Source organism: Bombus pascuorum, chromosome 6, assembly GCF_905332965.1.
Source record: "Bombus pascuorum chromosome 6, iyBomPasc1.1, whole genome shotgun sequence".
In the NCBI taxonomy this organism is placed as follows: domain Eukaryota; kingdom Metazoa; phylum Arthropoda; class Insecta; order Hymenoptera; family Apidae; genus Bombus; species Bombus pascuorum.
The window spans coordinates 15,959,138-15,980,254 of NC_083493.1; the positions used below are offsets into that span (position 1 = coordinate 15,959,138).

At 39.5% G+C, this 21,117-nt stretch overlaps 1 long non-coding RNA gene across 1 annotated transcript; it reads right to left on the reverse strand.

The window, feature by feature from the left end:
• Positions 1-14,962: 14,962 nt before the first annotated feature.
• LOC132907893 (uncharacterized) lies at positions 14,963-15,845 on the reverse strand. The gene is made up of 2 exons (XR_009658275.1): positions 15,733-15,845; positions 14,963-15,212 (listed from the first exon to the last, which is right to left on the reverse strand). It is a non-coding gene; the product is annotated as an uncharacterized LOC132907893 (long non-coding RNA).
• Between the last annotated feature and the right edge of the window lie 5,272 nt (positions 15,846-21,117).

Sequence of the window (21,117 nt, forward strand, 5' to 3'; positions counted from 1 at the left end):
TTTATTTTAATTTTTAACTGTAGTTAGGTTGGATGACGCGAAACGATCGTTTAAACGCGACAGATTTTTAAAATCGTATTACGAGAATTACGTCCATATAATATTCCTTGTACGCGATATCGTTTATATAAAATTGTATATCGATTTTCGCTCCTTTGCTACGTACGTCTTTTGTTTGAAATCGCATTGACGATTGAAAGGCCCGTAACAAAAACGATTCTTCTCGTTTGTTATCTATTGTTTATTTAGTTCTAATTAATAGGAAAAAAGGATTCGATTAACGAAACGGTAAAGATAGAACTATAAAAATACATATAGCTTTTAATTGAGGAATAAAATTGATTTCGCTTGTTAGATGTATCGCATTGTGATATCGTAACGTTTGAAATATTAGTTCGAATGTTCCAGTTGGATCCTTTAATTAAATAGATTATTTCGAGAACTTATATCATTTACCTGCGATTATAACGTATATAAAATTATACATCGCTTTATGCTTGTTTGTTCTGTGTATCTTTTCTTTGAAACAATGTTGTCAGTTCTCCGATATTCTATTTGCAATGGTACAACGCATACGCATACACGCGAAATCCGAATCATGTTCCTTTATGAGCTTAAACTTTGTTCTTCTGTACAAATAATTGATGTTGGTATGCTTTTCAAAGAGGATGCCATTAGTAAACGTTGATTTTCTAAAATCTTTTTCCTGGCGATATCAGTTTCGAAAATTAGGAATATCGTCGACACGCGAAAATATCGTAAGATTCGAGGCAACGATATTTTCCGACGATAGTAACAGATTTAACAAATTTAATAATGCTAGTAGTAAATTAATTTTATTTCAACAAAGAGCGAGCGCGTAGTTTACTCGAACGAGTAGGAATCAAATATTTCATATGCTGTATGACAATAAAATCTCATTGAAATTAAAAATCTCTTTGCAGTCATAAAATTCATATACCGATTTATCGACATGGTAATTTATTTCTTTTAATCGAACTTCTTTTAATTCGAACAATAAATACATTTGACGTAGTTACCCGTTGCGATTATTAATAAAATATAAATAATCTAGATATTATTAAATCGGTCAATTAGCAACACCATAACAAATATAATTAATGACATAAATAAGCAAATAGAATTAAATGTCGCGATGTCACAGTTAATCGTTACAGTTGTTTATTATCAAACGCAATAAATTACAAGACATAGCCTGGTCAGTGGAAGCGTACATAGCTATTGGTATAAGTTCCGTCATAACAAAAAGATTAAATCGCCACTTCGTTTCAAGAAAAAAAGATCTGCAAAGATATCCTACAAACAGACGATCACGCGTGTCTTTCCCTAATTAAAACTCGAGGAAATCCACAGAGGAGAATAACCAGCTGCCATTTAGCGAAAGAAGTGGCACAGAGAGTACTGAATATTCCTTCGTACTTGTAATCGTCTCTATTCGTATTCTCCAGGCAATTTTTAATATCCGCCGGTTACATACGTTTCGATTACCCCGATACTTGATAATTCAGAAGAGCGTTGGCAGATTAAAGCCTATAAGCGATTAAAATAGAAGACAGCTGCGATTCGTCGCCAGTTTGCACTTGCTGGAAGCGCGATGAAGTCGCGCGAAGTATAGATTAAAAGGACTACAATCGACCGTAGCATTCGGGATATTGCGAAAAATTTAATATTCCGAAGCTGCTTCACGGTCTCTTTTGAACGACGCCGAAGATAGAAATGAAGTTGCTGTCGCGAATCCAACTGTTATCGTTGCTTTGATAGAGACTTTGAACAGTGGTTGTGTTTTCCTTTGTCTGTTTATCGATCCGGCGTCGAGCTTGTGCATTTGGCGATATTTAATTTCGGCTTGATACAGTGAAACAAAGTGGCAATCCGTGAATGCAAAGGTAAAAATCAAAAGTCAAATTTCAATGGTTACACGCTGTACGCGCGTGAAAGTTTTGCACACAGTCCAAGTGTCCAAATACTTTCGCGAGCCAAGCGTATCTAACTTTTTAGATGAGATCTGCTCGCTCAAAGCATCCTGTCATAGGGTTGTTCGAATCATTTTTTCGTTTCCTCTGGACGGATTTAAATCACGCGACGTTTCTTTCCGTATTAAAGACTAATCTCGTCATGTACGAAAAGATTATTTAGCCTGTACAAAGTTCAAGAGTGAATTTTTAGATGTCGAAGCTGAGACAATTCAAATAATCCTACGTCGTTGTGGTCGAACATCGAATAGAAAATTTCGAGCAACTTAACGAATTTCATTAGCGCAGAGTTTTCGCTTCTTTAACTGGATTAGCCGCAGGTAGTGCATATCGAAACAACGAGTCGTAATTTTGACGGTACAATTCGCGTACGACACCGCTTGGTAATTACGCGTTTACGGAATCGATCCGCGCAATAATTCTCGGGAACACGTGCGACTTTTCGTTTAATCTATCGACAGAACGGAGTTCGATCAACTTATCTTCGTAATTGCTTATGATCCATAGCGACGGTCGTGCTCGTTTTTTATTCCATCTATCCATCTTTTTCGCTCGTTCGTGTCGCTTCGATTTTCCCTTGGAAGCCTCCGCCTTCGACCGGCGGCGCTTCCCTTCGCTCCGTTCCCTGGCTATGGCTATTTCATTCTCCTTCTGTCGCGAGTTTTCGAGCAATTTGGCCCTCCAAAGCTTTTGATCGCGTCCAATATTATTCCGCAGCGATAGAAATATCCAAGATTTTTCGATCCAGCTTGTCAAACGGTTCGCTAGTCACGTGCTACGGTGACCGTAACTCGCTGCCCCAGCCAAGAAATCTTCGAATGCCGCGAAAGCCTTAACAAGCTGCGCGACTAGTCAAAAATTTCACAGTTTTCAGAATGTCGGAAGCCGTAACTGTCTCGAAATGCTCGAAATTTCTTAAGTGTCTCGAATATCGCAGAAATGCTTGGCGATATTTCCAGCGAGTATAAAGTTACGATAATTATGCCGCTTCTACTACCCATTCGAATGTTTCAACTTCTACTTGGAAAATCATAACTTTCCAATGTCGTTGAATCGTCCGGTGATCTCAACATTTACCAATGTACTTTACCGTCGAAGTCGGGCTTCTTCAAAACTTGAACAACTTACGATATTCTTGGGTTATATTCGATTCGACTCGAAGCGTCTTAAGGTGGGATTTTCTATAAGTATCTTCTGCACTATGCTTTTCTGTTAGATACAGTTCGCTTACAATACGAGAACGATGCACGCATTCCTTTGTTGATGTATTCGTTATTTAGTATATCGTTATTGAGGAAAGAATGCAGAAGGGAAGCGAAATATATTTTTTAAATGAAACAAATTCTTCCACTATTTTCAATAAAATACGTTTCCTTTCAATGTATAATAATTTCTATAATTTAAGTACAAATGAGAAGAATTTGTTGGGAATTTCAGTCGAAGGTGTAATTGTTAAAACAAACAATATTTTAATATTCTGACAAATAATATTTTCTATATCAAAATCTAAATAGATGAACCGACAATCTCGCTAACGTAAGATCGTTTGGCAACCCATTGAATTTTAAAATTGCTGTCAATTTGCTAAAAAATGGGAAATACAGAGAATGATTGCTGCGATGAAAAGGCAGCTCGATTTTCCAATAATTTGAACAAAGCAACAAGAATCAACTTGAAATCAATCAAAGTCAAATAACTTTTTCAAACTTGTTACACATTCATAGTCAACTAATATTCGCAGTAATAAACATTTGCACTTTTGAATATGAGAAAAAACCTATACCTTTTTTTCTCTTCCAATAAAAATACAATTTAAATATTGAAATTTTCTGCTGCAGCCTTTGCAAATATAATTTACCATTTATAAAATAGGTTAATAATTATTTGTTATATCTATAATATTGAATATAAGAATTCTTTATTTAGCTTAAGATCCTGTAAACTCTATCTATCTTTACATAAATTTTAAACTAGATAATAATTCCTGAAATCTTTAATAATTTTTTAATTCCGTCTGAAAGTTATCTCATTCTTCACAAGTGTCTTAATATTTTTGAACGAGGATAGAAGAAAGTAGGATACAACACAGTAGTTGAATAAAACAGAACATCGATGTTTCTCTTAAATAGATAAGAGAACGTGTTGCTGTCGTATGACATACGCATAAATTAAACAGTCATTATAACAATTGTTGTGGATTAAACATGGACCAGTGTACGAATTATTTTTTGATTCATAGAGTTGGAAAAATTTCCAGTGTCGAAGTTTCGATTTCGTGTTGCTTCCACCAGCATCTTTTTTAAATTTGTATTTTGAAGATTTAGGACGATAAGTACAGCATTGAATTCCATAGCTGAATTTTAATGCTTTATCTCTCTTTGTCTCACGCTGAAACGTAAATATTAAATATTTATTACTTCATCTGCAGAGAAACGGAGCGCCATTGTACCTATAGGAAGAATATAAGTGTCTTTTAGTACCTATTATTTTTTCTTGCACTTATTACATTCTAGGATAAAATTGCACTTGCTGTCCTAGTTTGCCAGAAAATTCATACTATGCATGGGATATGAAAGGTGAGCCCATCGAATACATATATGAATTTTTTATTTTCCCTAACATCCTATAATTTCCACTTATCTTTGCACGAATAAAATGATATACGTCTGAGATTTTGTTCATAAAATAACAATACTAAAACACACATCATAAATTAGTAGTTTTTAACTCGTAGGAATAGAGATTTTATCCTTTTAAATGGTTTTAAACGAGTGTTCTTTTTTATCTTCCACGCTTCCGCAAGATCTTATTCTCCTTCCTAGCAAAATACTTTTCTTAACAAAGTGTTGGATTTTTCTAAGCTCTGCTTAAAACTCCTATCGAAATGCTGTGCTCTTATTGCCTTTTGATCTTCTGTTATTACAAATCCACATCCAAGTGTTCCATTATACTCCATTTTACGCGATATATCTGACACACGTCGTTCGAATAGAAAATCGCACGCGGAAAGGCAGCTGCGTGTTCTGTATGACGCACATGGAAGTGCGTTTATGGGAAATCCTATAAGGTTCATGGCTAGCCGCAACCCTGCCAACCGAGCGATATTAAAAGCTATACTATCTCTAAAACCTATATCTCTAAAAACTATATCTTTCGTTGAACGGATTCGCACGAATAATATTCATCCCTGTACTTTCTTTGAATTCAATGTCTGCTTCCTTTCGAACGGTTTTGTAGCGGCACACGAGCTAGAAGACAATTGGAATCATGTTGTTTTCCTCGCAGTATCAACATCGTTAGGACGTACATAATGTAATTGTTCAGGTTTTTAGACGTATGAACAGAGGAACGTGTGGATAAATTGTAAAGTAGAAAATATATTTTAATACAGAAGTGTAAGTACAAGTAGGAGTATAACTTGAGCTGGTCCAGATCCGCAGTGTTGTCCGTATGACTGAAAGCCCCGAAACCATCGTCGGCTGTCTACCGTCTATGGTCTGCCTTCGTCCCAAGGTGCCCTAGTCTTTTGTCTATACGTTGTCGATGACTTCGGTGCTCGAGAAAAGTAAAAAGACCAGATGGTGACCGTTTCACCGGTAATAATAAATAAACCGCGGACAAAACAACGTCGCCGCTACGTGCAGCCGTCAAACAAAGTCAAATTTAAATTTTCCGGTACTCTCCCGACCAGTGTAAATACACGAACACGATAAACGACCAGTTCTTCAGTCTCAGTCTCGAGCGATTTTATTCGCGATCGATACACAGTCTTTAGCGAATCAGTTAGTATCTTAATTTTTAAATACATTTGGCGGTTTCAACATCGAGTTATCTCGTCGTTTAAACCACACGACCAACCATCCTCTACAGTTTCATTCCGATTTACGCGTGCACACGCGTCTCCTTATCCTCCTATTATTACTATTCTATTCTCCAGTCTTTTGCTTGATTAATAGGCCAAACATCTTGGTCGTGGACGACGCGTGAAAACGCTTCTGCTCGGTTCATCGATTACGGAAAGAAATTTAAATCGGAGAACGTGACGCGCATTAATGATCCGTTGAACCACGTGTCTTTCGTTCGACGCTGTATTCATCATCTTATCAACTTTTCACGCTGGTACAAAGATTTATTTATTTGCGAGTTGCTTGTTCATTTACGAAGAAAGATATTCGTTCATTTTGTTGGTTTACCAACGTTAAGAAGAGAGAAGATGTTTTTTCTTGCTTAGGATTCACGGTTACTTAACTGATCTCAGCTTAAGCCGTGAAATATTGAACTTTTATTCGCGAATCTAACGAAACTTAAATAAACTTGAATTACGAAGGCAGGTTTAACGTTGTCGGAGGACACAGCCAACTGGGTATTATCCGCAGCTAATAAATGTTCTCAGAATATTATTCAAACTTTTTTAATAAATTGTACCGGACATAGTGGCGTTAATTTCATTAGTCGTACGTCGATACGACGGATACATTACCCGACATTAACAGCAACATTATTTCCAAAGATTTCTTTTTATCTCTATTAATAGCAAAGTGGAAAAAATAATAGATATAATAATGTATAATAGTAGAGATTATCATAAAAATTGCAAAGTATCGATTCGATCGAACGAAGAACGATTCGTCACGCGTACGAGTTGTCGCCAGGATGAGTGGAAAGGAGGAAAGGAGGAAAAAACAGCGAAAGCAATTTTCCCGGAAAGACGTTAGTCGTTTGGAAGACGACGATTTCGCTGTAAAAATATCGACTTTGGTGCACGTCGATTTTAATAACATTTGCAGTTGTATCGAAGCTTTCAGAGGACATTGGGTCGTATCAGTGCGCGTCGACGAGCCGCATCGAACGGAACTAATTACTTTACACAACTAATTAGACCGTAATGTTCTGTTTTGGACGTCGACCATGTTATCGCATCGTCGATCGGCGACTGCTCGCATAGTCATTGTATTTTTTTACAATTTCGACCCACGTTTTCCTAATTGAATTAATCGATCGACGATCGAATCGTCGTGCAGAAAGAAAGAAGAAAAAACGGTTTCTATGGAGAGAATTTAAGGTTCTCGTAATAAAACTTTGCGTCTCGTTGCCATTAATTGGACGATACGAGTATTACGTGGTAAATTAAGTTTGTAAGTATTATTGCGCGAAACACAAAGCGACAAGAGTAACGCAATTACAAAGTAAAGGAATTTGGGGGTAAAGTGACGTTATGGCTGTAATATCTGGAATATAGCTTAATCGAGGAATCGTTTCAGCGTTATATACCAGAAGCAATGCTTTCTCTTTTAATCTGCGCTAATAAAATCCTCTTACAGCATAAATTCTATGATATTGATTTTATTGAAAAATTCCCATTGTTTAACCGAATTTCTCGATACCACGATTATCGAGACGAGACGTTGTATAAGAATAAAAAGTACGTTTAAACATCGTTTATCACTGAATGACAACCGATAACTTTCCCTTACTTTCTTTCTTTCATTTTTTCTTACTTTCTCGTCATTTTTATTCGATGGCTTACGTAGTAAGAATCAGACAGTGACAAGAACAACGTACGAAAATTCTCGATTACCTGAATGCGCACCTGTTCACGTGTGAATGTTCCAACTTCGAACTCTGTTCGGCAACGAAATCGGCTACTTAGAATTCGTAAGAACGTACGTGAAAATGGCCCGTTATTCTTGGCAGTAAGTTGCCGGTAAGGTTTGAAAAACTGGAAAAACTTGCTGGACGACCCTATTCGTCGTTCGAACGAAGGGAGAAAGAGAAGGCTGTCTGAACGAGAACGAACGCCTGCGGGAGAGAAGTTAGTTCGCAGATGCGAACTCGCCGGTGGAATCGGCGCGCGATGTTTGAGAATAGCCGTCCGACAGGGCAAAAATCCTAATTTTGAACATTTTCTATCGCTTCATTCTTGGCTTTTCTTTTTTTAAGATTCCACGTTATCGAGGATCTTTAACTAGAATATTATTTATCTATGAGAATTATTAGATTGTTTAATAATTCGTTCGCGTAAAATCTATTATCAACAACGATCGATCAAAGAGTTTCATCGTATATAATAATTATAACATTGTTTGACAATGGTCGACGTGTATCGAGCCTGAGGAATCGCGTAATACGAATATGATCGATAATATCAGTTTCAAGAAAGTTACGAACGTTGGAAGTTTTATCGAAAGTTCGGTCATTCTCCTCGGCAGCAAACCGCGGCTGATTCTACATGAAAAATCAAATACGATAACTACGATGGTTGAACGCCAAGCGATATTAGTCTGCATCGCATTGCATTAGTCTGCAGATGACATTTTCGTAGTCAGACGATCATTTTAAAACACTGCATGGTGCTCCGGTTCTCTCCTAGCTTTTCCGTTTCAGCGAGTCGCGAGAATATCGCCGAGTCTGGGAAAAATGAAATATCGAACGGCGAATTCTAAAGGACTGATTAGTCTCTGACGTCGCCGATACTTGGCCACGCGTTATGTGTTCTAAAAGCTTGAATTCGTTTCAAGATCAAACGACCGCCGTTGAAGGCGAACCAACGATACCAACAGATACGACGAGGAGGCGGTGTTTTTTACCTGAAACCTCCACCGATCGAAACTTACATCGTTGCCTCTTTCGGGACTAATTGCTTGTAATTCGAAAGCGAGTTCCGTTAATTGTCGTCGAAGATGGCTTCGTGAGATTTGCTTGACGTCCCTCGGCAGAACCGCGTCAGAATGGCAATTTCCTGGAAGCGACACGTAGAAGTTTAACGATTATTACCTCTTGCGTTCGCTCTCTCTTGTTCTAAAGGATCGACCTGTCTCTCGACACCGTTCGTCCGTGTTACCTACGTAGCCGATTTAACCGATATCGCTACCGCGACGCGAAAGGCTATCACCTACCTCCGCGTCCTGCGAGTCGACGTTTTTTCATTGAAGCAACGCGCGTTCACCACTTTTAGTGGAGTCGTTAGTCGAACGATTATTACGGCGATTCCTGGAAAGAAGCTGCAGTGGTTTTGCTTTGTGAGTTAGTCAAGACACGCAAAAGTAATGAGAAAAACAACGAGGAGATGTCTTCTGGCGTGGCTGCTTACGGATTGGTGAGTGGAAGGAAAAAGAAAAAAAAAAGGAAAAGGCGAAAAAAGGGACAAAGTTCTGGAATGTCGCGACGAGCTGTCTGCTGGTCGTCGTAGACGGTTATCTCGACGACTTTATCTGACAAAATTGTCGACGGAAGAGGAGAGGCGAGCTCTCTTACAGCCAGGAAAATTATATCGCGGAAGTGAAGTGCCGGGCGGGAGGGGCGCGAGCTTTCGTAAACTTGCCGGGCGCCGGAAACGCGAGGTAACGAGCTGAGATAGCTGCACTCTCGAGCAAGTTTTCGCGAAATTTTCCAGTCTACCCCCTGTTGTTCGTCGTTGTATTGCGAGGCCAGGAAAGATAACGCCGCAGTATACCGGTTTTCATACGAACCAATTCGCCTCTTAATAATTTCCAACGGCTCGGCGCCGGTCATTTCGATCGTTCGAAACGGTCCGTTCGCGAGCTACCAATTCTCTCCTGCGAGACTTCGTCTTGTTACCATTCTACGTGCATTTCCGACGCTGTCGAATTTCCAGCGCATCTGTTTGATGCGAGTTCGAAACGTCAGTCGTGGGTGGAGCTTACAGACGCAATTCCGTACTCGTTCCGTTCGCTTCCATCCCGCACGAAATCTTCAAAAGAACTAAATAATCTCTGGAACGCTCAGCTTGCAAAATACAAACGATTTTCTTCCATTTCGCAACTGTCCATTAAATCGCGATAAATAAAATAATCGGTTAATGGATTGTTCTTAATTGGACACTTTTATTATCGTCGAATTAAAAGTTGATAAAAACGAATCGAGATTGTTGATTAAATAAGTTTGATAAGTGAATGTAATTGTAATATAATTGAACCCTCGCCTAACGGTTGCTGAATTACTCTTGTCACGAGCAAGATGTTTTATCTTTTAGCGTGAAAGCGAAGCTCCGAACGAACGTAAGTAAGAACCGTTGAATTTTGCGATGGTCCTGTCGCTCCTGACCGTCTAATATTGCCGCTTTATACGGAAATAAGAATAAGAAAATATGTTTGAAACAAATGTACGAGACCCTGCGAATGGCACGATTATATTTCCAAATAGTTATAGGCTTTTAGATAAAAAATTATTACGTCCAAGCAATTAACTCGAAAGGAATTCGAACGACGAATTAGGCTGGTCTTCCTCAGTTAACGAATTAATTAATACGTGTAGTTAATTCAACCATTAACTCGGCTATTAGTGGAAAGACGAGATTGAAACATACGGTGACGCTGCAAATATCGAGTATTTTATAGCCGGTATATCTGATTTCTCGTCTCGTTTCTCAAAACTTCATGGTTCCGGAGAAATTCGATAGACTAATAGGATCGTTTGACAAGGTTCGACAGTGACTGTTTTCTGCCGACGGACGTGATTATTTTGACGATTAAAATCGAGCGATGAAGCGCGCGGACGGTCCTCGCAATTTGTATAATTAGCAGCTTTGTTCACCCGGTCCGCTTTGTGTTTGCATTCCCTTTCATCCGCGAACAAAATAGCCAAGATTTTCGATGATAAATTAATGCCGGGCATTGGATATATACGCGCGTTTGAACAAGAATAATCTTTTATAATTTCATATGCGGGTCACATGATCCTTCTCTTTCTACAATTCAAATTGAAAACTGCGCTCGCTGTTCCAGACTTTTCGCGTTTCACGTTCGGACACGGATCGTCTCGATGAGCCTCTTTCGACGCGAAACTGCGAGCAGAATCTTTAATTCGAAGTTGACCGACTTCGAAATCGAAACGGAGCATCCGGAAGCAAGAGAGGGAAGAGAGAGAGAGAGATCTTCATGCGATGTTTCAGCTTTTCCAAGCGTTCATGGTACGGGAAAATGGGAGCGGCAGCCGTCCCAATAGCCGAGCTTTGCCGATTCTTTTGCATTTTGGATCGAATGGATCAAACGTATCTTAACGAGTGTATGCATAATTCCACGGGACGACTCGCACAACTGTTTTGTTACGCTATATTACGGTGTTTCCAGCGGAGTTTAATATTCTTCGTGCAAAGGTATCTACAGCGAAGAGTCTGTGTATCTTTGTGAGAAAAACCATAGGTATAATGAATATGTAACTGTGACTAAAGGCTGGATAAAGTGGAATAATTGGCCTTTGTTTTACTATCGAGTGGATTTTCAATTTTAATTTACCAGTTGTATCTCTGATCCATTGCCACTCTTCGTGTATATTTGTTGTAATATTTTCTTTGTATTATTCCGTATGCATCGTTTCCTTTGAAATAACGAGTGTTTTATAAAATAATGAACATCTTGTAATTAAATCATTATCATATTTTTACGTATAAATATCTGATCATAGCGACGATTCAAACGCAGAGGTAGACGATAGATATTTACGAAGCACAGGCAATGTGAAATATAGATACGATATGCAATCGTACGTTATTGCAAACAATTGTTATATATTATTTTTGAATGGTTTTTATACACATTTCTATCGCACTTTTCGGAGATGTGAAATATTGCACTTTTCGCAGATTTGAAATATTCCTCTTTCCGTTCTATATCTCATAGAAAGCACCACAAAAGTTCACAGCACCAGCTATCTTCCCTGTATTTCTCTGTAATATATTTTAATACAATCGATATTAACGTAATAATCAATTCTGTTATTTTCTGTGTATCGTTTCTCAATTTCTCCTTTTTTTTTTTTTTTTTTTTTTTTTTTGGCAAATGCAGGATTTGGACATTTTTCATGACTATTTCACGGAACAAAAATGGCACATATTTTGTTGCGGTCATTGGCCAGCAAACGCGTTGCAACGCACTTCATTGGATGCTGTTCTATGTATAGAAGGTCGTGTCGATGTGCTTTCTTTATTAAAAAATCTATATTTATCAGAAAATTTATTTTACAAAATGCATTCTCTTTCGTAATAATATCAATATATAATTCAACACCTATTTCTTTAAAATTGGATCGCTTGGTTTAACGAAATTCATAATACGAGGTACGTGCCAATTTATAAAAATGACGCAGTCAAGCGCAAGAAGAAGTCTTGCTATTCCAGTAGCCAGAGTTTTTCCGTTGTATTGGAAACTTTTTAAGTAATTTTTCAGTACTATGTGCCGTTCTATTTTCAACTTCCTTTCCCTCTGCATTTTATTTTCAATCGTTCCAATATATTTCTATAGGTATCAGGAATATTTTATTTAATATTCCATTTATCGATAATTACGAACAATTGGTACTACGAAGAGAGTATCTAAACATTTGTTCCTATATACACGATACAATGTAGAAACATGTCCAGAAAATATGATTAAACCACTGGAAAATTATTATGGTAAATGGCCCAACTGCAAGTCTTTTGCATAGTACTTTACTTTATATTGCATTTTATTGCATTTTGCTCAGCACCTCATCTCATGGGAAAGTTAGCAATTTATAGAATACGTTACAAGAGCAATTGTTTCGCAACTACTTAAATATTAAATAACGTTACGTTTATCAACAAAAAAGCTGTTTATTTGCCAATTATTCATGGTACGGTAATTACATTATATATTTATACATATACATATATTTGAAAAAGAAAGAATCGAATGTACCGAAATGCGCCACAGTAGTCAACGTCGAAGCTGTTTCAGCATTTTTCTTTTCTATCGAAACATCAAGTACCGGACGATGTAACATTTACTAACGTCGGTTTTACTCCATGTTCTGGAAACTATGGCTATAAAAAGGTAGGTTTTTTAACCAGTACATTTTACCAGGCACGTGTATCTGCCAATCTTTTTCCATGCTTAATACTGTTGAAATGGTGCGCGCAGCCGGATACTTTGCGGCCGTTATTTTATGCCGGATCTCCGTGGTATAAAACAACAATGCCTCCATACGATATACGGTACTTTCTATAAACAGTTTTTTTTACTGTTACGTCATAAAGATGGAAGCTGGCATCGGCCTGCAGTTTACCGAATTGATAAATAAACATGTTCCATCGGCCGGACGAAATTCACCGCGCAACCCGTTCCATGTTTGATTTCGCTGAAACGTAATTTTGTCACGCGCGTTAATCTCCGGCAACGCTTCATTATAGCGCCTCGTGAAAACCATCCTGCATAACCTTGTTTCCCAGCGAGCAAAAAATTTCCACGTGGAACTCAACTCGAGAACCACTGTTTGCCGTGCAAATATCTCTTTCGGTCTGTCGTGTTTGCCATGTTCCACTCGGAATAAACTTTGCTCTCCAGATATCGCTGTGGCAACTCATAACGCGAAAGATCAGTGGTCATATCTCGTTGCGTTTATCCGACTGAAAGGATCGGACTATTGTTGACGTTGCCACGCAGGGAACCTTAATACCCTTCGTCGGGCTCGACGTTACGTTTCTTAAACTTCCGATAGATCGGAAATGTATCTCCACGTTGGATGTTCTGGTTTGCTCCGGGCGCTACTCCGACGAAACATCCGAAGCAGGAGAAATAAAAAAGTAAGCAGTACCTGTCTGTAGGAAGTTGAAGGATGCACATACGTAGTGCGATTGTCTATTTTCTACTGGATATATTTACCATATACACTATCGAATATAAGTATCGAACTAATATCAGATCGTTCAACTTATATTTTTATTTTATTTATAAGTCTCTTATTTTGCATTTTGAATTTACAAGATAAGACCGGACAGCAAGTACTTACTGAAATTTGCAATTAACCGGCAAAAATTCACAGTTAACAAATAAAACGAAACGAATAGTAGTTCTTAATGAAGTTGGTACGTTTCTTCGGAGAAACTTCAATTGTCGTAATTCATTTGGAAAACCGTTAAAAAGTTGTTTCTCCGTTAGAGCTATAAATTATTTGCACGTGACGTAAACGACACCCACTCGCTCATGATTCTCTGATCATTCTTAAAAGCTGGGAAGGATATCGCGTCGGTATGATAAACGTTTTATATTGACCGAATTATTGATAACGGATAAAGCGTTAGAGCTATATTTTGATTACTGTTAGTAGGAAATAAAGGAAAGTTGTTTGATTTATCCTTAAACAGATCGCAAACTGAAATATCTGTCGCAGATACTGAATCTCGTGATCTCGTTCGCGTCTAGTTGCCGACAGTAAGCAAGCACACATGAGAGTCAGTGGTTGAATCATTGGTAAAAAATAATCGCACGTGCAAAAGAAAAATGAATTTTTGCAATATTTGTAATAATTTGTAATAATTACAGGTTTTTCGAAATTCTTTTACAAAATTTTTCATTTTTACTTACTTCTAAGCATATACCGTTGTTTAGCGATTAGATTTAGTTTCTATTGTAAGATTATGCTACAATATTACTTCAATTCATTTATTAATTTAATTACTCATTGCGTTTAATAATGGCAATAATGGTTAAAGAAAATTAGCGACGAACTAAATTAAATTATCTTATCGGCGTAAAAATGAAGTGGATAACGAATTAAAAAATATTCTTATTATTTTTTGCTTTGAAATTGTTAGACTTCATTGATCGAAACAAAGTTTCCCGGGTTCAAATTTGCGCGCGACTCTGAACGAATGAGAAGCCGTTTCGCTTCAACCAATCAGGAATCAACTAATCATAGGCGCGCGAGGCATCATTGTATCGTTGAAAAGTGTGGTATCGAGGTGTATCGTCTTTTGAAGTGATTTATTTCAACTAAGCAGCGCGTTTGTTACTATTTTATTGTCTCCTATCGACTATTAACAGGTTCGTTTAACCAATGCATTCTTATTTAGTATTTTATTACGTATTCTTACAGCGAAATTCTATAGTTTTTCAAACTTTCGGACTTTCTCTGTTCGTTCGTCGTTGATCGTTTACTTATGTAAGTGTTAGTGATTTCAATAGCTTGCGTTATAAACTTTTGAGACAGAATTTGAGTTTGGCTATTACTTTATTTTGTCACAATTGGTCCAGTTTTATACATTAATTCTAAATCTTTGATCATCTTCTGTGCAGGTCGTTGATCGAGTAAGGAGATAATGGAAGTGACAACTAATTAATTTCTCCATGGGATTCGATGGTTCCTTCTTGACGACTGTCTTGGTGACGACTTTCTCTGAATTACTGCAGCATCGATGGCAACGACTCCGCATCCAATCGTGAGTCGCATGCCTTTATATTCCTATGATCGTACAATTCTTTAGTTTTTATTCCGTTTAAAGTTGAATTGGAAAGATATTAACTTTTAATGAAGATCGTAGTATCGCGATTTCACTCATCGCGAATAATTGAAGTAGCAAACATAAAAGTAATAATTTTTATCGAACTCATTTTAAGAAGCAGTGTTGTTATATTTTTCTACCGTGTTTGTTTCAATTACTTTATAATTAATAGTAATGTTGCGTTTATAAAATGCTCAATTTCTTCCACCGAGATCGGGAAAGTATATTCCTGAATTACCTGACACAGCTAAAAGGGTTGTACAGAGGTAATTCAGCAATCTCTAATATGGAAGCGATGGATCTTTCGTTATTATCGTTGCGAGTATTTAAATACGCGTATACAGAATAATTATTTATCAGCGTTGGGTAATTAAAATATCTCAGTTTCACATTCGGGAGTTTTCTATTTATCGATTTTATCGTTTGCGACGATCGAGTTGCGTATATGTAATTATAATTGTAATATGTAAATATACTTACCACGTTATGTTCGCTGTGATTGCGTACGAATAGACGTCAGGAGTGTGTAAGATTGTACGAGTGCATCTTAAGAGTACAAATAGTTTTTTAATGTCGAGTAGGCGAAATGTAACTACGTACGGAGATAAAATAAAATTAAAAAAGATCGTTAGGTTGGCAGTAGGAAATCACAGAGGGCGTAAGAAACGACTTTTTCCACGTCGGTATTTCATAACGAACAGGCTTGTTGCCATCGAATTTTGTCGTTCGTTTGAAGTCCTGAATACTTTCTTGACCCTCTGAGAGATGACAGTACAGTTCCTAGGTACACAACGACCTCTATGCACGGATAACGAATATCAATAGAATCGATAGTCTAAAAATGTATCGGAACGCGTTCTATTGAAATCGAGGATGAGTAACCAGCACGGTTCGTTGAGCAAATAATTACAAAATTAGCCGTAACAATCGGATGGGGCTCGTAATTGGCAGGCAACCGGAACAAAGAATATGCAATTAGTTCGTACGCGATTTATAAGCGAACGTTGACTACAAAGTCGACAGAGTTGAAAATAATTTGCATTAACTGAAGTTAACGAGGGCTCGGGTTTGGTAATTAACCTATCGTAGGCCGCGCCTGCTTGCATGATAATTTTCAAAATCGATACGCAACATTCCTGCAGGCCACTGTCATATTCACCGTTTGCATGCTCTCTCTCTCTTCCGCCTCCCTTCCTCCCTCCCTGTAAACCATAATCAGGCGGTGGCTGTTTCATCGACCACGTGGGACGAGTTCGTGGCATCGAATATCTCAAAATATCGATAATCAAACTTATCGAAACATCGCGTCAATTTTATCGATCGGATAGACTACGCGGGTCGACGTCCGGCTTCTCGATCTTTCTCTTCGTCTCTCGATCTATCGCTTTAAACCGAAGAAAAGATACGACGAGGTCGTTTTTGTCGATTCTTTTGACTCGGATAAAAAGAATTTCGAAAGGGAAGGGCCGGTAGGAAAGGAAGGAAACTGTAGTCTCGTTGAGCCTCGAGATACCGAGATTCGACGGTAATGACGATGCGTGATCTTTCAAATTCTCACGAATAATATTAAACTAATTTTTGCTCGCCGGTGGTCCGGCTCTCTAGACGTCTCCCTGGTCCTTTGTCGAGCGTATTAATCGGTGAAATTGAATTAAACGGCCCGACAAAGGACGATTTATTTATTGATGCACGCCAATATCGATCAAAGCGCATCGTAGAATTCTGATAGAACGTTCCAGTTGAAATTAATTTTAGGTAATATCGTTTGATTGTCCCGGATTGTTTTCTACCGGACAATCGATCGTTAATCGAGTTTATTTACAGCAACGTCCTTTTGTAAACTGATTTTAGTCTGGCAATTCTTGGAAATGTTCAATTCCCTCGAAATGCAATCTATTTCGTTCGTTCACGACATCTTTCCCTTTGCTTCCAACTTTATTTGTACGTACTGACCAATATCGAGACAGCATAATTCGCGTGCATTTCCGTTTGTATTCGCGAGAATACCCTTTCTCCGACGATGTTATTCGAATCTGGGGCATCAGCGACAAAAGGAGAGAGCGACGGAGGAATTTAATTCAATAGAAGGAATAGGAAATCTACAAAAGAGCGGCTGTAAATGGCGAACATAAAGTCCTTCTTTATGGTCTCGCAGCTGTACAAGCAGGTACACCGGTAAACCTCCCTCTCTTCGTCTTCTACCCTCATTAATATGCGGCAAAGAGTTCGATTAAACGTACAAACGTTTAAAAATTTCCTATCAAACGACAGGTTATTATCTTTCGTTGTATCGAAAGTATTATAATCGGGACAAATACGCACGAAATTATTCCCACGTAACCATTTTATTCCCTCTGTTCTCAGAAATCCAATAATTTTTATTACACATAAATATCAAAGTTGTCATAAACAATTTCCGCAACAAAAAAAAAAAAAAAAAACAGTTAGATATTATACACCGTGTTACGATATTTCAAAACGATACTCTGTGTTCTTTTTATGGACACAATGATATTTTCCGCCGCAGTGAACACGACGAAACGTACTTATTCGTCAGTTTTCTATTTCTCGCAAGCTAACAGCGTTCGATTAATTTCATTTAATCAGAGCATGCTGCAGCTTTTTCAATAACGGGCACGAGAAAATCGGGGAGGGGGAGAGATATAGCTCGTAAAGAGGGAAAGCCAGTGAAAGCTGGCCAATAGCAGGGATAGACGCTCGTGGGGTAAGTTTCGACGACGGATCAAGAAAATAGACAAGTTCGAGGTTCGTCGGGAACCGTGGAGGAAGGATTTGGAGTTGGTTCAAATCGTTGTAGCCGTTTCGCCTTCGTGTCCCGTTTAATTTCTGCCTCGTCACTGCTGAAACTTGCCGTTGGCAGTTATTGGCCAGAGAAAAAGGCTGCTCGGTAAAGGTTGACGGCCATTTTCATTCATCGGACGGTCCTCGCCGGAATAAATTATCGTGGTTCGGTTGCGGGGAAAAGGGTTTCCTTTTTCGCACGCGGATACAGTAAGGTGCGCCAAGCTATTTCGGCCAACCGTAATTCATATTTACGACCAATGGGAGTTACGCCAACTATAAGAGGCTGTATAATGAAAGCCGGTGGCGGTAACACCGTCCCATTCTGGTTTTTCCTTAACCCCTTAGTTTCATTTTTATGAAACACCGCTGCGTTTTTCGTCCCCTTCGCCCGGCTTCCGTTCTGCGTCACACGATTTCCCTAATATCCACACCCTCGTTCAGACGTACCGCTCAGGACGATATTTCAAGAGCGGCAAAGCTCCCGGGGCTATGCGTTACCTATCACGCGTGCGATTTCCTTCCCCTTATTTATGGGCCGGGTTTCTGTTTCCAAACAACCGCAATTTGCCTCCGATGTGGCACCGTCCGGTCTTTCTCTCGCTTCCTTCCATCGTTGTATGCCATTGTTTCTATCGTTGCTTCTCTCCGTTTCTTTATCGATAGAGAATCAGGTCCGTTCGATTCTTGCGTTTCCGGACTCGCAGCTCGCCTGATTCTCCACCCCCTTGGAACGCGTTCGTGCCGAGAATCTCGATTCCGCGGGGAAAATACGTCCGTCGCGGGATCTCCGCTGGTCAGCTTTCTCGGTACCCTTAAGGGGACGACAGCTTCGTTTACGGCTTCCTTTTCTCGATGTTCGACGAAATTCTAGATCTTCGGTGTTTCTATCGGCGGTTGTTTAGACGGGCGAAACTATTTATATGGGAGATTTATAGGTAACGCGTTCGAAAGCCCGAGGATTTTTCTACGTTCCGGATCGTTCCGCGCTTTTAATGGAACCAGCGGGAGCAGTAAACTTTCGGCGAAATAAAAATAAAAAAAGTTCTCCTTCTGCGGGCAAAGTGGGAGTAAACTAGCGTTCAGTTCCATTACATAAAACACGATTACGTCGCACTTTTCGCGTAGCTGCAAACCCTTTCTGGTTCATTGAACCCTGCCGTTTCGACCGTAGGTCCCATTTAATCCTCTCCGCAAGCGGCATTAGCGGAACTGGGATAATTTTATTCCGGAAAGACTGGCTTTCTTGTAGTCCAGGGACCACCTACGATTTTAATAAAAAGACGATATTTATCGCGTCGAGGCTCGCGACGGAGAACCACCGCGTCGATTATCCGGTTGGCGAGCAACCGGACCAGAGCGTAACGAACGATCCTAACACGGGAAAACAGCCAGTGTTTAGCGACCAACGGTTCGCTGCTAGCTTCTAATTGGCTCGATCGTTGTTGTTCCGCTCGAACGTCCAGGTAAACACACGCGCAACGCGGTTCGTTTTCTGTCGTTCGCTGGCTGTGCACGGACCTCCGGTCACGTTTCCTCGCTAGTTCGATGCCATCCGTGAAGTTGGAGAACTAGAAGGGCTGGGCTCGCAGCCGAGGCTCGGAACTGGGAACATAAAACTCCAGACAACATAACTCACCCATTTCCAGACTATCCCTTCGAGAAATTATTTTATAGGTGGAGAATACGCCGGCTCTGGATAAAGAAGTATTTCTCGGCACGTGGACGGACCCGCGAGAGAAAGATCGTTCGGTCGTGCGATCTCGTGTCTGCCAGTATGCGCTAAAAATCCCAGGGAAGCTGAGTCTCTGTCCGATGAAACATTAATCGTGCCTTTCCACCGATAAATTGCCAACGTCCGTTTATTTGTTCTCCAGTTTCGCTTAGGCAGCTCGAACGAACCGGCGTTTGTCGTTGATCGCCGCACCGCTGATACGCTTCTTTCCTTCCAGCCCTTCGTCAGCCTTGCAACCCTTCGCGTCTGTCGAATAAGCTAAAGAGTTTCGTTATCGACGATCTACGATATCGAGGATTTTGCTACCTACTTACAATTACGATCTGTTTGTCCGCGATGGAATCATTTTTGGAGCAGGTGCTCGAGCAAATTGGTAACGATGGTGCACGGTGGATGGAGGTGAATCGACGAGCAAGATGGATCGACGTTGAAGACAACGTTCATTTGACTTTGGGATACGATTTCGTAGAAACTGGCAGTCGCCAGAAACAAAGATCGCTCGTTCGAGTTTACGAAACGCAGTGCGAGAGAATTTCGTTCAAATAGGATCTTTTCTTCGCGGAAGAAAATATCTTCAACCGCGTTTATTAAACTTCCCGTAAGATATATTTATACATATCCCGCACCGTTATACCGCTTATTTCTATAGAAATACCCATAGACGAACCTCGCTTGTGCAACGTGGGATAAAAACGAATCGACGAATATACCTGGTTACGATATAATCGAAGAAAAAAACACTGGCAACGCGAAGAAATTATTTGAAGTAACGGCAAGTCCAATTACGCGGGATGTTTCTGTTACGCGTGTCTTTCTATATCTTGATATTAACGATATTAACAGTAAAAGAAATCGACGATAGGAAACTGCGGTTATCGGCTGGTCATTGGCTCGGTTACGTTGTTCGCTGTGTCTCCTTACTTCCGATCTCGTCCACGCTCCTCTTTTTCCAAGCTCGAGAACAAGCAGCGAACGGAATATTCCAAGTAATTTCGTCGTCGGATCTCGGAGCCTCGGACTATACCACGGCACAGACTACACACGTTCCGAGAACATCTGGACGAGCTTGTTCGAAAGATGATCGCGAATATCCGAATTGCCAAGACGTGGATCGCGTCGGTAACTTTGCGCTTTCGGCGCGAAAGTTTCGTAAGGGCGCCTCCTGTAGAACACAGAGACCAGAACCGATCGAAGACTACGCTTGTAAACGATTGGTGAGTTTCCACGCGTAGAGTTTCCATGGTCACGACGGGGAAAGCAGCGGTTAGATCGTAGCGAATAATCTGATTAACGATCGAATAGACGAGCTTGTTGCGTCCTAACCCGGT